This window comes from Rhinolophus sinicus, linkage group LG01 (assembly GCF_036562045.2).
Source record: "Rhinolophus sinicus isolate RSC01 linkage group LG01, ASM3656204v1, whole genome shotgun sequence".
NCBI lineage: Eukaryota > Metazoa > Chordata > Mammalia > Chiroptera > Rhinolophidae > Rhinolophus > Rhinolophus sinicus.
Window position 1 is genome coordinate 31,443,599 of NC_133751.1, and position 13,025 is coordinate 31,456,623.

The window sequence follows — 13,025 nt, forward strand, 5'->3', positions numbered from 1 at the left end:
GATGTTGCAATCTAAGTAAGAAAAAATATTATCCTGTGTCCCCTTTTTATTTTCTGTTTATTTTAAACAGATCTTAAATGATGACTTACAATTTGGAAATTTCCTTCTGTTAGTTTATTAAAATGAGTGATTGGGGTTGAAGGGGAAGGCATAGTGACGAGATATCATTGGTTAACTGAGATTAGATTCATGAAAATGTCGTGGGCTAAAAAACACCTTTGAAAGTCTAAAGTTTAAAAATACCAACATCAATTCTGTTCCATTTTATAGCTTTTTTTTTGCCTCCTATACTGCTACTCTTTTTTCTTTTTTTCAGATAAAATTTTAATGATAGTCTATGAAATAGTTTGATTTATAATTAGTTGTGGACATAATTAGAGGTCACTGCATTATTTAACAAGCTTTAGCCTCTTTCCTTTTTTGTATGTCTGAAGTCTTTGTCTGACTCCATTATGTTTCTCACCAGCGTTTTCCCAAAGACTTCCATTGACTTCAAGCTGTGGTAGTTTGTGATGTACTAACTCCTCCCCTTTATCAGCTCTCATTTAAAACATATTTACTTTCACTTTGAGGCTGCTAAACACTCTGGCAGAAAATCAATCCACCTTACTGACAGATTGTTTCATAATTTAATGTGATCTTTTATACACTGACACCACTACCACTCCTGCCTTATTGGTTGGTCATCCTTTCAAAGATTTTCCGTTGTCCTCTTTATTGCAGTGGTTAGTCAGTTTGTTTAAAAAAAAAAAAAAAAAAATATGCATGAAACCTTTTTAAAGCAATGGTAACGTGACCAGCATAGGGTGTTCATTACATACAAGGAGATTAAGTGCCTTTCACATATTTCTTTAATCTTTATCTTTAAAACATATAAATGGGCTACTTCCTTCATTATTATTTATTTATTTTCAGATGAGGAAATTGAGATCTAGAGAAGCTAAGTTTGTTGACTACATTTGTACGCCTAGTAAGAAAGAGGGAGGATAAATATGTGCCTCAAAGTTCTCCCTCTTTTTCATTCGTTCATTCTATGTAACAGACAGATTGCCTGATATGTGCCCCTCTATTAAATACCCATTAGTCTAGACAATGTGGTTACTTACCATGCGGAGTTGTCAGTCACTCAAAAATTTGCCATTGGGCAAGTCATGACGATTTTGCTCAGGAGTAACAAGGAAAAGAGCATACTATGCAAATCTGGAGTGGAGTTCGGGACAGAAAGTTTTTATTAAGTAACAGTTATAAACAGTTGAGAAATAAAAGAAAAATAATAGGATTTAGCTACACAAAGCATGTTTATGGGAGACAGGCACCAGACAATGCCTTAAAAAATGGCATTTTTTAAGTGAAACATGTTGAATTTCATTAACTGAAACAAGGATCGTTTGCCTGGGGCACAGAGCCTGGAGAAAGTTTACTTAGTTCTCTCTCTCTCATTTCAAACGCTCTTTAAGTGATTAGTAGTGTATACCAGGTGCTTGTAGTATTTTAAAAGGTAAATATATCTTCTAAAAATATATCAACATATATTGATTAAGAATGAGAAAATATTGATTAAAAAAACCCTCACATTTCTAATAATATCCAGAAATAACCACTGTTATTTCTTTGATGTGTATCATTTCAGACGTCTTCTCTATATTGGAATGTATATATTTTTACTGAAAAATATATGAACATAACTAGCATACTGCTTTGAAGCCTTTTTTATTGATGTGATATCCAGAATTCTTTTTCCCTATCCATAAATTTTCATCTATACTGTAATGCATGAACAGTGAAGTACTGATATAAGAATGAACCAACAGATCAATCAAACAGAATAAATATTCTGAAGATGATGTTACTATGTACTTTGGATAAACATCATAATCTAAAGAAGAAAATATTAGTTACTTAACAACTATTTTGAGACCCTTATTAAGTACATGGGAAAAATCAATTTTAATCCTTGACTCCTCTTTCTCTTATACCTCACAGATTTCTAAAATTACAAATGACTATTTTATATAAATACATATTCACAAACCTGGAGTAAGATAGAGGTATGCAATGGGCATGGGCTCGCTAATGATAAAATCTGTTCAATGAACTACAAATAAGCTCTACTTCATGATTTCAACAATGTCATAAATATTATGTGAACCAAAAATTCAAGAGAAAACTAGGAACATTTTTATAATACTGATAACAGATAAAGGGTAAATATATAAAGAGATTATGTAAAATAATAGGGAAAGACTTAACATTCAAATGGAATATCTGGTAAAAATTCATGAGGGAAATTAAATTAAAACACACCGGAAACTGTTTCAGTGTGCCTTATGGAACACAACCAATAACGGGCAAAAAAAGAATCCTCACTTTTCTGTGAAATTTCTCTTCATATTCCTGCTGTGTGACAACATGATGATGTCTGATGTTATTTCTCTTTGAGGGACAACACTTTTCTCTGACACCTCTGGTCCACAATGCTTGGAGGTGAAGTAGGTGCTTTCCTTGTTCTTTATTGCTGTTTCTATATCATCCTCCTTTCCCTTTCTTTAACCATGTGCTACCCCGTTTGGCACCATCTGTTCCTATGATGTCCAATCTGCCTTCCTAGATATCCTGCCATAAAATGCATGGTTACAAAATGATGATCAAAGAAAGATGATCCTTCCATTATTCTTGCCTCTTGCTTCCTTGATCTCTCCTGCAATTATTTTCTTTCCCATCCTCTGTAGCCACTTGGTTAATGCCATTAAACAGAGGCATTTCTATCTCAGTTTCAAATATCCCACTCAGTTTCAACCACCAGTTCTTATCTTTACAACTCATTCTCTCTAATGTCCCACCCCTAACATTCTTTAACCCGACTTGAACCAACATGCCAGGGATGCTGCAGTATCCCTCCACTTTCTTGTCATTACTCTTCTGTATTGATCAAAATCCCCAAGGTGAATCATTACATTCACTCATTCTAGTACAGACTTATTCCCTTGCCTTGTTTTCACTTCACTATGTTCATATGAACAAACTCCAAACTTCTGCCTAATGCAGGCCTATATTCTTTTGCCAAATATGCCTGGAAAAAATACAATCATGCTAACTGGTCTCACTTTATAGATTTTTAAAATTCACAAAACTAAAATAGCCCTTGGCGCTGCTGCCAAACCAAACTGTATTTTCTAAACTATTATTCTCTCAGACATCTCTTTCATACATAGTTTTTTTCTCTTTAAAAACCTGCTATACCCCCTATTGATCTTTATTCTCAGATGATGATCCCAATTCTTATTAAACAAAGAAAAATAAGTATAGTACTTTGAAGACATTTTCTACAAGCTGCCATGCCACTGCTCTGTCCTTTTTCCATGATTGTACATACTATACTCATTTCTCTGTGCATAGACTGGTATCCAGGGCTCATACCTCTAATTGTGAATTATATTGCATCCACTCTTTCCTTCTCAGGGACATTTGTTCTACTGACCCTCTCTCTCTGTCTGTAAGCTACATTAGAGCAGGTTTTTAAATATTTTTTGTTGTTTTTTGTTTTAATTGTTGAATTCCCAGAGCCTATATCAGTACTTGGCACATATGGGCACTCGGTAATGAGTAAATGAAATATAAAATGAATAAAAGAGAATGCTATGCCTATCAAATTTAATAGTTTAATATATTATTTAACCTGTGCAGGGTAGAAAGAAATGATTACTCACTCCCTTGGTAGATAGTAATATAAAATTAAACATTTCTCAAAAGCAATCTGACAAAAGACTCATAGATTCATAGAATTAAAAGCTTACTATTATAATTCTTTTGTTTATAGCCTCCTCTAAGTAACAAGACAAGGATTAATTTACAATAAAATCTCTGTTTATACAGAGTGTTAATTTAAGTAAAAACAATTGAAAACAGAGCAAATATTTAGACAAGTAAATATGAGTCTACATGTTTAGAAAACTATGTGTTGCTGCAATTACATCCATAAAGCACCTGCATTCACTTCGGAAAGGCATTAGTATTTGGCTACTTGGTATGCCATGCAAGGTGTAGCCCTGTCCATAGCCTTATCGTGAGGAGTGGTCCTGTAATCCTCCTACAAGAGAATTAGCCAAGAAGAGGTTTTAAGGATTGTTTATTGTTAGTCATAAAGTTCAACAACACTGACTGCATATCTCTCTCTGTAACACTACTCTCCCCAAAAGTTTTGTCTGATTGATAATCTATGAGCCAGACCCTTACTGATGAAATAGCTTAATGTCTCTGAGTGTGAATAAAAGTCATCAGCTGGTCTCTAGAGAAAATATACAGGAACCGAGTCTTGGTGTAAAATAGTTTGTGAAATGAAAAGGTAAAATGGTTTATGTTTGTAACAATCATTCTATTTATTCATGGTCATAGGTTTGAAAATATCCCAAATAGATGGACGGATCCAGATAGATAGATAGATAGACAGACAGACAGACAGACAGACAGACAGACAGATGAGATAGATAGATTAGATAGATGATAGATAGATCGATAAAATAGATAAGACAGATAGATATAACTACAGAGAGAGAGAGAGAGAGAGAGAGAGAGAGAGAATGCAATCTGCCAGAAAAGGAAAATAATAAAAATGTCATTTCCTCGCTTGTGCATTCAAAGCTACAACATCTGCTTGCTTCACCTGCTGAAAAGAATACTCCAGCTTGTACTTTATGGTTAACAAGATACCGAACACTTTGAAACACACTTCTCTAGTCACCCAACCTGTAAATTAAATATATCAGTGATGCAATTATTGCATTGTGCTCTCTTCACGGGTATAAATCATATATAAAAGAGTTTCAGTGCTAAGAAACAAAAACTATAATTTATGTTTGGCTGTCAGTGCCTGAAACTTCACAATATATATCAGTGTTGCTGAAGTTGAAAATAGGTTCCATGGCTGCTATGATGGGGTGATCTCAGGACTAGGAAAGAAATCAGACTAGAAAGCAATGATATTTTGTGGAAACTCTCTCTTTCAGAATCTATTTCTTTCTCTTGTGTTATACGTTCCTTTAATAGAATGGCCATATCATTTTGATAGTTTAACAATTTTAGATTACATACTAATATTTTAAAATAGCATTTTTGGAAAGATAACCAAAAAACCATAATATTAGTCAATTATAAAAATACCAGTCAATTTAATAATTTAAGCTACATGTATATATCTATATCTATCTAGCTATAGATATATACTATATATGTTGTAATTACAGATATACTATATGATCACTTTAGACAACACAAAATACCTAAGATGAAAAGCAAACATAACTCCCATACAACCACTAAGGCAAAAATTTTAATATTTTGACAAATTTTTTTCAGTTCTGGGTTTCTTCTTTTACTCGGGATTTTCCAAAAAATTATTCACACTGCAGCTTCCTGTTTTCTTTCACTTCCTCTCTCTCATTCTCTTTAGCCTAGCAAGATCCTTCCTTGTTATTTTAAAAAATAAATATGTAGTATTGTTCTTATTTATTGAATTTCTTTTCACCTATTTTAATGATTTGTATTTTTGAAGTCTTTTCAATTTATATTTTCAAAATATCAACCTATGTTTCTATTTTCTATGTTTGATTATTTTCTTCCTCATTTTTGCAACTTCCCAGCACATTTAAACATTCAGTAGGTTCCTAAATCATTGTTTCAAAGTGGAATTTTGCAGAAATAAAACAAATTAGCTTGCAAAGCATTTCCTATTCTTGGGATTTACAATAGTGATTCTCAGACCTAGCTGCATAAAATTACCAGATACTCCGGCCCATTGTTAGATTCTATTTTACTTTGTTTGTATATGGCTCAGACATAGATTACTTTTACATTCCCGAGTGGTTCTAAATAACAATCAGGATTGAGGAGTATTCAGTTTAATGACACAGATTTAAATCAGAATATAGACAAAATGATTTGGGCAATTAAGGCCTAAAAGTACAAGCAAGTTGTCACTACAATTTTTAATTTGCTTTCTGATCCATGATTTAAGCAAATTTTTCCTTAATTTTCCAATTTTATTACTTTTATAAATTTAAAATGAGAATAAAAATGTATCCCCATTAATTATAGAGGACAGTTGACCCTTTAGCAACATGGGAGTTAGAGGCACTGACACACAGCAGAGTCAAAGATCCACATGTAACTTAAGTCGGCTGTTCACATATGCAAATTCCCAACCACAGATTGAAAATGCAGTTGACCCTTGATAACATAGGTTTGAACTATGTGGCTCTACTTACCCACTGCACAATTCAAATCCACGCTGTTCAAGGGTCAACTATATTCTGAAAATATACAAATCCATCCATTTTCCTCAGGGGTGATTACCAAGTTCTATCAAGATCTTATAACTTATTTTTCCAAGTGTCTTTTATTTTCACCTTGTGTTATGCCAAGGGCCAAAAACAGTCCAGTCCTTCTTTTCCTTACTATAATTTATTATAGTAAGGAGAAATAAGAAGGTCTAGAAATAAGATGGAGAAAATTAACCAACTTAAAAAGAAATCAGCATTAGTTTAATAGAGCATTTGTTCTTTACCCTGGCTGGACATAAAATTCAAATTCAACATTTAATGCAATAACGATCCTAGGACTGTAGACTCAGAGTTTCTGGATTAGTGGATTTGGGTAAGATCCTGTCATCCATATTTTTTAAAAGCCCCAAAAGTGATTGTGATGTGGACAAAAGAGAAAAGCCACAGTAGTTAGGGAATAAAATCACTGATTCATTATTATGACTAATTCAAACCATGAGTCTTTATTACAGTAAATAGGCATTAAAAACAAGGCTGAGTACAGGTACCCCACGTATAACACGGTTGTTAGGTTCCTGAAAAATGTCGTGTTATGCGAATCCATGTTATACGAAACAAAGAACTAGTACAAAAAAGGGGGTTAGTTTCCAAAAATTAAAAAAACAACAAAAACACATGCTATTATATTTTTATAATTAAGAGAAATATCTTTATTAAAGCAATTTCACCAAAAGTATAATATATTAATATGTGTTAATGTTTTCTTTGTCATCACTACTAAGTACCATTAACCAAAGGGGTTTTCTTATGTACTTGATACTCCACAAACAAAATGGATTTAAAATTCTAATAAATTTTAAAATTCTGCAGTCACATCTGATACGACATCCACGCTAGAATGAAAAAAAAAACAATGAGTTATCTTTTGCTCTTAAAAACTTCTATTATGTTCCGTGTTGTTCAGGGATTTCCATAATGTCTTTGTTTTCTTTTTTTTTAAATTAAAGTTTATTAGGGTGACAACTGTTAGTAAAGTTACATAGATTTCAGGTGTACAATTCTGTAATACATTATCTATATCTCACATTGTGTGTTCACCACCCAGAGTCAGTTCTTTCCATCACCATGTATTAAACCCCATTTACCCTCTTCTAAAGCTACCCTCCCTCCTTACCCTGTGGTAACCCCTAAACTATTGTCAATGTCTATGAGTTTTTCGAATGAGATGTTTTCTGCCCTTAAAAGCTCTTTTTACGCTCCTTGTTGTTTGGGGATTTCACTGATTCTGGAACCTTGTTAGAGCAAAACCATATTGTAGCAGTGTGGTGTTATATGGGGTTACCTATACCGTCTTTTCTCTTTATGAGGTATATAAAATTGCTCTCTTTCAATTGGTAAAACGTGTGAATGCATCATTTGCATATTTTGAATCCCACATTGGCTTTATATATGTGCTAGTTACCAAAATTTTTCAAAAACTGATTTACATGAGTTTGTATTAGATTTTTTAGTTAATAATAATTTTGTTGCTATTATTAATGTTATTTCTGTTATGAGCCTTTTTAGGTGCCACTAGTTACCTAATAGGTATCAGTGAAATGTTGAGAGGGGTTACTTTGTCAGGTTATTCTCCATTTGTTATCTTCAGTTACAATCTCATCTCTCAGCTGTTTCTTGACCCTACAAATTATTTTTTTATAAGAGAACCTAAAGATATAAAGCAAATGTAAACAGAGCTAAAGGAAGAAATACAAAGTAATACATTTATATTAAGGGTCATTAATGCCTGATTTTTCATCAATGGATACATTATCAAAACAGAAAATTACTGAGGTAACTTTGGTTATAAACAACATATTAAAATAGATGCAGAACATTCTATGGAAAAACAAGGAATACACATTCTTCTCTAGTGCACATGAAACATTCTCCCAGGTAGATCATATGCTTGGTCACAAAACAAGTCTTAATAAATTTAAGAAGATTGAAATCATATCAAGAATACCATTGTGACCACAATGGTATGAAATCAATTTTCATACCACATGATACTGACCAACAATGGGTCAGTCAGTCAATGAAGAAATCAAGAGAAATTTTAAAAATAACTTGAGAAAAAGGGAAATATAACATATCAGAACTTAAGGGATGCATCAAAATCACTAAGTGGGAACTTCATAGCAATACGTGTCTTATATCAAGAAACAAGAAAAATATCAACTAAATAACCTGATATTACACCTCAAGGAAATAACAAAATCAGAGTGGAAATAAATGAAATAGAGACTAAAAGACCATAGAAAAGATCAATAAAACTAAGAGCTGGGTTTTATTTATTTGGTTGTTTGTTTTTTTAAGGTAAAACTGAATTTTAGCTAATCTTTCCAAGAAAAAAGAGAAAGCTCAAATAAAATATAAAAGGAAGAGATGTTGGAACTGATATCACAGAATTAAAAAGATTATGAGACTACTATGGACAATTATACAATAAGAAATTGGACAACCTAGAGGAAATTGATAAATGTCTAGAAACATGTGGTCTACCAAGACTGAATCAGGAAGATACAGAAAATCTGAACAGACGAATGACTAATAAAGAGATTAAGTTGGTAATCAACCCCCTTCACCACCCGACCAAAGAAACAAAAGTCCGGGACCAGATGGCTTCTCTGGTGAAATCTGCCAAACATTCAAATAATAATTTTTTTCTGAGAGACTAAATATTAGAAAGTTTCATACGTTGTTACTGTTTCTCAAATAAGGATTCTGTGTATATATAACTTTAAATACTTATTTTCTGTTAATTACTCAGTGCTTTATTGTAATAGTTTAAGTAGAATTACATGTAATGATCTATCGATATTTAAAGTTTAATTCACATGAAAGTTTTAATCCCAGATAAAATTTCATTAGTATTGAGTGATTTTGTAAACTCTAAAATTTAGGTCCCAATTACTTGTTAAAATAGGCATTGTATTCTGTAAACTATGGCTGTAGAATATATTTATGTATCCTTTGACATAGTTTACAGAAAGTTAGCCATAGTGTCTATATGATTGTCTTCTTGATCACTGTTATCTCTTAATAGTGCTTTCCAGTGACTGTGAAAACCTTGACCAGATCCCTGAAAGGTATCACAAATTCATGTGTAGTTTTAAAAATCTTGATAGAAATATGCACAACCCAAGTGACAATTCTTTATTTTGCTATCCAACTGATAGAAATAATTTCCTTTCTTCATGTAATTATATACATACAACAGAGATATTTGAAAAAGAAAATAGAAAAGGCATATTTTTTTTTTACTCTCTGAGAAAAAGACACACACACACACACACACACACACACACACACATTCACACTTATTTCCATCTTTGTAATCAATCCAAAACAAATTCCTTACATAACATTTTAGAAATGAAAGTATCAATTACACACTCAAATCAATAAATCAATAAATCAATAAGTAGGGGCTATCTTGCCCTTATTAAGATTTCTGTACTTTAGTATAAAGAAATAATCAGTGGAAACAGAAGTAAATATGCCATTACTTGGTAAATTGAGAATTGATATTGGATATATAAAGTTTTTTTATCCCCTTCTAAACTTGGAAATGTCATTATTTCTAGTTTTATTGTTTTTTCAAATAGTCTTGTTTCTCCCAATGGTAAATTGAGAACAAAAATATTAGAATGTGTTTTTAAAGTATTTATGTCATCAATTCTCTGTTTCCTTGAGCTATTAATAATTTAGTCATGTCAGAACAATTAATTGCTTCTGTGTGGATTATGTAATCAATTATTTCCTTTCTATTTTGCTTTTAGCATGTATATTGATCTGTCTGGTTATAGCTCACTAGGATGAAATATAAAGAGGATGAGTTCTCCTTGTTGAATGCTGAAGGGCATCACAATGTGTATATGATGTGACATATGCCACCTGGCTGTGCTGTCTTGAAGCATTTTGAGAAGGCTTATGTAGCCAAATCTTTACGCACACCTGCGGAGTACAGAATCACGTGATAGAGAGTGACATTGAAATTCTTCCCCTAAAGAAACACACACACACACACACACACACACACACACACACACACAGAGGGAGAGATACACAGATACACACACACAGTTATTCTCATCATTATTATAAATAATCAAACCAAACAATATAACATTTTAGAAATAAAAGAACATTAATTGCTCATCTAAATAAATAAATAAATAAGGACTATCGTGCCTTTATTAAGAATTCTGTACTTTAGTCTAAAGAAATGATCAATGGAAACAGAAGTAAATATTCCATTACTTGATAACAAATTGGGGATCAAAGAGTATATATACAAAGTTTATTTTATCCCCTTTTAAATTTGGAAATGTCATTATTTCTAGTCTTATTATTTTCCAAATTGTCTCATTTCTACCAATTGTAAACTGGAAACAAAATATTCAGCTGACAACTATGTGGAAATATATATTTTTTCTGAAATGAGTATTTCATTTTCTCTTTTACTGAATTCCAAAAATAGTATTTAAACCACAATAAAGCATAGCTATCAATGATCAATTTAGACTTCTTCTTATTTTTGCTATCTCCTCTTTTGAACCAAAACAAATAAATAACATAGTTGATTTGAACATGGTAAAGGCAGCAAGACATATTACAGATTAAACTAATTCTGTTTTCAGCACCCGTATGTGTGGTTGTCCTACTGAGGACGGGTATAGGGCCCAGCCATGGCTGAGCTGCCAAAACAGTGTACAGACGGGCATACTTAGAAATATTTCATGATTTTTAAAGCATTCGATAATTCTATGAAATCACATTTAATAACTCAGATAATTTCGTATATATTTCATTAAGTAAAATTTGTTATAGCTTCCTTATTTTGCATGGATATTCATGAATTAACTTAAAAATCCATATTGCTGTAGTTTAATAGTGAGATCCAGATTCAGGCAACCATGATTTTAAAATCAGGCTTTGTCAGTCATTATTTGTCATATTTTGTACAACTTTTAAAATTATCTATGCTCCAGTGTCCTCATCCATAAAGTGAGAAAAAAATGGTAACTCACTACTAATTTGAATTAATGTGTATCAAAGGATACAGTGCATCTAAAGCACTAAGTAACTACTTGGCACAGAGTAAGTGTCTACTAAATCTTATTTTATCATAATTGTTTATTTTATACATTATCTTTTACTTTAGAAATAAAACGAGATACTGAAAATGTCATATAATGACTCACCAAAATATCCTATTTGAATAAACTACTTTTGTTATATTTTCCTCTAAATATTATATTCAGTGGGTAAAAAAATTTAATTAGAACTGGTCACTATTGATTTGCTTGCACTTCGCAAGCCAGAGTTGTACATTTTGTTTCTTGTAGCATTTGTTCTGTGCACATTCATAAAACATCCATCAGAGACCTATAGAGGGAATAAATTACAAATGACAACAAAGGAATAATCCTAGAGGTGTAATGGATTCAGCTACAAAGAGTATAAAGGAGTTTCTGTAGCCATCACAGTCACATTGCACTTTTTAGAGAGAGCTTTAAAGCTTATTAATGGTGATTTGGGGAGTTTTAATATGCACTTTAAATACCTCTCTAAAAATATTGGATGCTTGTATATACACAGGTATATACAATACTATTTTCCAACTAAGAAACTAAATCATGTCCTCAACAATTAAGTTCAAGTTTTCCCTGAAATTTGTATAGTTGAGCTATTCACTGGGCAGCTGTATTACCCACTTAAGTCATCATGGTCTAAAGTAATATAATGCCAGAAAAGAGCACAGAGTGGAGTTTGAATGGATGAACCAGGAAAACCTGAAAGAAAATGTTTAAAGTGTCCTTGAACAAAATCTGAAGGTCTGAATAAAGAGACCAAATTAGATATAAAACAATGGGAGAGGATAGTTGTTTCTAGAGACTTCAGATCATAGGAAGAAGGATTAGACCACTTGGAAGAGTACACTAGGAAAAGTTGATCATTTTGGGAACATGACTAAGGGGAACCGGCTTCCTTTCCACTATGAGGAGTTTTCATCTGTCTGCCTCGCCTAAGCAAAGGGCCCACTGGGATTTAAAGGCGCATAGGTACAAAGAGGGCTGTTTACTCCGCTGTAGTCAAGGTAGAGAGAATATTTCATGGATTTCTCTTTCATGGTCTGGGGAGATTTTGAGACACCAGAGTGAAGAAGCACAGACTCTTGAGAAGACTGTGACCTATGCCATCTGAGTATTCTGGTAGCATCGATCACAACTCGCCCTACTCTCTTCCAGAGCATGGAGACAATGAGGAAATAAAAGAGCAAGTTAAGATGTGAAACCATCCCTGGGACTGGGAAAAGTTAGGGATACAGAATAAGAAGACTATTCCATGTCCCATGGCCTTACATATATAGCAGAGGAAAAAGTATTCCTTGACTATCTTAGGGTCTCTGGTTGTTTCTGAAAATTAAACTGATAATGACAAATTGACAGGAGAAAGGCATATAAACTCTGTTGAATTTTTACATGTGCATAGGAGCGGTCACAAGAGAACAATGACCTGAAGAAGTGACCAGAACAGGAAGGGAAATTTTTATGCTTTTAAACAAAGAAACAATACATTTATACAGAATTGACAAAACCAGGGGGTTTGGGCTATGGATAGTAAATGGTGAAGTAACTAGGTTTGTTTGCACAACTTTCTCAGCCCTAATTTCCCTGTCTGGATATAAGGGTGTCTTTTACC